This window comes from Octopus sinensis, linkage group LG3 (assembly GCF_006345805.1).
Source record: "Octopus sinensis linkage group LG3, ASM634580v1, whole genome shotgun sequence".
NCBI lineage: Eukaryota > Metazoa > Mollusca > Cephalopoda > Octopoda > Octopodidae > Octopus > Octopus sinensis.
Genome location: NC_042999.1, coordinates 73,358,764 through 73,363,763, shown reverse-complemented (window position 1 = coordinate 73,363,763; position 5,000 = coordinate 73,358,764).

Genomic DNA, 5,000 nt, shown 5'->3' with positions numbered 1-5,000 from the left:
AAACAGTATACAGTACATGACTATCAACGGAAAAACGTTTTCCTAAGATTTCTCCAAAGAGTGCAAGGTTCAAATTAATTTCAGCATCTTCGAAAAATCAATGCAGTAGTTTGGCCACCTACAGAGACATGTTCTACATTTGGATTGATGAAAAATGATGGCCGGTGGGATGCATTATAGTCAGAAGCTTCTCTATCTCAAACAACCAAGAATTGGTTAAAATGCTGTGAACCACCCAATCCTCTTCAGTTTTGGCACAAACATCATGATGAAATTATCGAAGATCTTCAACATTAAGCTTAGCAAGTTGTTGCCCGACATGAAAATAGAGTATACTGAGGAAATTTACAATGCCGCTATCATCGGAATACTCAATAGTATAAATATCCAAGAACTTAAAAAAAACAGGCTCCCCCAATCAAATTACATACATAAATTTTGAACGAAGCATTATATAATGAAGACAAACTGATTGCAGATGAGAAGGAAGTCTATTCTGCTGTTTTTTTTTTTACAGGGGTTGGTAATAAGAAGCTGAAATTTGCTTCGTTTATGATCGTCGTGGAACTAGAAAGACATACCTGATTAAACATGCAAAAGAGCTCTGGAGTCCTTGAGGAGGTCATTGAGGGACATGCGTGACGATAGACCTCAAATAGGAGGAGTAGTAGTGCTGTTGTTAAGCGAATTCTGTCAGCTCCACCAATGATCCCGGAAGGAACAAAAAAACAATGAACTCCATACTTCATAGTTTTAAGTCAATGAAAATGAATTTTGAATGACTACAAAGATGAGATCATCTGTCTAATTATTTTTGTCAAAAAGTTGTTACAAGTTGGGAAGAGAGGCTTTTTTTCTGGGAGTTACAATACCATGGACCCAGATTGCAGACAAATTGATATCGAAGGTGTGCTAATACATAAATGGCTGTACGAATGTAAAACAGCGGTTAACGGCTTCAACTGGCAGCTGATGCAGGAATATCCAGGAAATAGTCAAACATACAAACCAATAGACACTGCTGTAAATCAGAACGAAATAACTCACTCTCCTGCAGCATTAAGATTCCTTGGAGCTTTCAGGTCTCTCTTCATATAGGCTTCAGTTAAAAAAAAGATATTTCCTGTAATGCTGCTGTATAATCTAGATCAATGTTGCTGTAGTATGATACATGACAAATGGATCAGAAGCTAATACATGTTACTGAGACTAATATTTTTAGTGGGTGCACCAAAAGTGGGAATACAATTATACCAAGAATTCCACTTCACTCTTTAGATTTAGCAGAAATGGCAAAACTTGAGTGTTACTAGAACATACAAATTTTGTTATATCAAACTTAATTTAAGTGTCAATTGTTGGACTGGCTAATAGCCAATATTACCTAAGAAACTCAAGAGTTGGAATCTTCCATAATCTCCTTGATGGTAAAACCAAAAACACTGCATATCATGAGATGATGGCATGACAATATTCAGAATCTCCAGAGCTATGATGTGCACGGATTTACTACCATGGCTCATCGAATCAAATTAGTTTTACTTTATCACAGTATGAATTGCTGCTTAAATATTTAGAAGTGCGGTTTTTTTTTCGGTACTCTGGTTTCCACACGTTAAAAGAATAGTTTTTTCTCTCTAGGTAGTTTACCTCTCAATTGTGTTTCTGCATATTTTTTCGAATTATTTTAATAATTTAAGAATTTCAAGAATAAAAGGCAATATACTAATTTTTGATAATAGCTTCAAATGAAATAAAACTGTTTTCAGATTTATCTAAAAGTGTAAGAATTAGATATGCTATTTACATAATTAAATTACGAAATATCCAATTGATACTGAGTGCTTGTCTGCGACTGAGTGCATTAAACACTGAACAATTGCAACTTGGAAAACAATTTTGTTTCTTATAAGACAGATAACTTTTCAAGAGATTTTTAACAGTGTTGCATTAAACTGAAATATGCTTTCAGTGATAGCTACTTTTCAGCTAGGGTAACGTCGGATATTGTGTTAGGACACACACACACACACACACACACACACACACACACACTAACAGAAAGCCACGTTGCTGTCACATTCGTCTTAAGAAAGCATCTCATATAGACGTAAAGGGCAAAAAGCTCAGAAGTATCAGTAGCTGATCAAAAGTATCTGACTAATAGTGTCTAGCAGCGGCAGTGGAATTGCGAGATCACGTCATTTCTGCGTATTTGCGCGTCATCGGTAGCAAGTATTCACTACCAACAGCATACTTAGACAAATTTCTCTTCTGCTGATACAAAATGCCAGTATCTAATCAGCCATGGTGTCGTAAATAGTAAAAATAAGTTTCAGGCATGGCGAGGCGTTAAGTTCGCTTTACAGTCATGAGATCTCAGGTGTTATCTCACTTTATAGCATCTTGGACAAGTATTTCTTACTATAGCCTCGAGTTTCCCAATCTTTTTGAGTGAATTTGATTAGACGGAAGTTCTGCGAGAGCTTTTCGAATTGGTGGTGTCAATAATTCAAAGATATACAGCCTTCTGTGTATGTGTGTGTGTGTGTGTGTGTTTATCAGTCTGCTATAATAAATCCATAAACACATATAAAATATCCAATGGTGTATTTTTTTTCTCTGAAGATACTAATCTCAGGTCATATAAATTTAATATTTACTAAATATTTACTGAGTATTAATTGAAACAGATGTAAGGGATAATGGTTAATTTGGTGTTAATAATAAACAATTTTTCAACTTCCCAATCTCCATTTCTTTTTTCTCCTTATATATATATATATATATATATATATATATATATATATATATATATATATATATATATATATATATATATATATATATATATATATTCGTGGAACTCTGTCGGTTACGACGACGGGGGTTCCAGTTGATCCGATCAATAGAACAGCCTGCTCGTGAAATTAACATGCAAGTGGTTGAGCACTCCACAGACACGTGTGCTCTTAACGTAGTTCTCGGGGAGATTCAGCGTATCACAGAGTGTGACAAGACTGCCCCTTCGAAATACAGGTACAACAGAAACAGGAAGAAAGAGTGAGAGAAAGTTGTAGTGAAAGAGTACAGCAGGGTTCACCAACAGCCCCTGCCGGAGCATCGTGGGGCTTTAGACGTTTTTGCTCAATAAACACTCACAACGCCCGGTCTAGAAATCGAAACCGCGATCCTACGACCTCGAGTCTGCTGCTCTAACCACTGGGCTTTTGCCCATATGTACACAGACACAGTGAAGTCGCATGGCTCAGTAGTTAGAGCGTCGGATTCGCAATCATGATGTAGTGCGTTCGATTCCCGAACCGGGCTGTGTGTTGTCTTGTTGAGCAAGATATTTTGTTTCATGTAGCTCCAGTTCACATAGCTGTAGAAATGAATTGCCAAGTTGACAAGTCATTAGTGCCAGGTTTTATCAGCCTTTGCCTTTCCCTTAGACAACATCGGTGGCGTAGAGAGGGGGGCTGATACGCGAGGTCCCGAACCTGTTCCTCGGAGGGGAACTTTCTAGGTGCAATCCCATGGTCATTCATGACCGAAGTGGGTACTCACCTTTTATCCTATACAGCCTTCTAACCCCGTATCATGATGGATTAACCGTTAAGGGAAAAACGTGACTATGATACACTCAGTCACTTGCACACTTATTCAATGACTATGTGTTTCAGTTGATCGAATAATTGAATGCTCATCGTCGGAACCGATAATGTTTATAAATCCTAAGCTGAATTTCTAAATATTCAGAAGTGAAAATAGTGAGAAATTGGCATGGAAGTGTAAAGATGTTAGAAAGTGTCGTGTTGAGATGCATTCGAAGCTATTTCAAAACTACCAAGAATTTCCTATCATCTTTAACATTTCAGTGAGAATAAAACAAAATTACTTTTGGTGTTGTACTCATGAAATATATGAAGATTTATTGGGAATATATTTGAAAGTGTTGCCTTGTTTGACTGGCGTTTATCGATAAATTTAGGGTGGAGGATTCAAGCTGTGTCGATATTTTAAAACATAATTGAAATATGTTAAGTCGGTAAAAAGAAAAGCACATATGTCCGCGTCAATATAAGGTTGTTGAGAACAAGATGACGGTTCGGTGGTTGGTATGCTTCTGTCACTTTCACCGCATTATGTCTATAGTTTAAACACTTAGCTGTCGTCGGACGTACAATACCTACCAAAATATATATTTTCTATTTTTTAGAACCCTTGTTTGTATTCTTTATTATTTCGTCGTACCGTCTGGTTACTTGACCTCTGTCTTGAGTCTACCTTTGAATTTCCCTGTGTCATGATCTGAAATGTCAGATTTTTATCTCTCCACCCTGAAAACGGAGGCTGGATCTCTCTAACGGTTATTCGATTCCTTTACTGGTTGCATATTTTGCTGAACTAATTTTGCCAACATTATAAACTAACTCCAGGTCCCCAGGAACAACTGTCGGACTTATAACACTATACCTTCTCTCTTTTAATTTTCTGTGTCTTTGAACTCTTAATATATAAATATCAGGTTGTTTCACATGAAATGTCGTATTTGAAAGGTAACAATAAAATGTTTCAGAAGTGTTAGAGAACTGATTTATTTAATCAAAGTATGATCCATGTTAAACTATGACGTTTACCCAATGTTTTTCTATGCCATATATTCAATCTTAAAAAAAAAAATCATCTTTTACTGTGATAAACTGTCCGAATGATTCAATTACCTCTTCTCTATTTAAAAATGTTTAATTGCTTATGAAAAGCTCAAAATGCTTAAATAAGTGATGATCAGTAAGAGAGATATCAGAGGAATAGGGAGAATGTTGCAGAATCTCATTATTCTGTAGCTTGAGGAGTGTGAGGACGTGCGTTGTTGTGGAGAAAAATTGGGCCATCTCTATTCACTAGTCGGGGTTGCTTCATTTCTAGACAGACACATTGCCGCCCCAAATACACTAGACGTACTTTTCACCTCCAGATATCCCAATATTTATTAT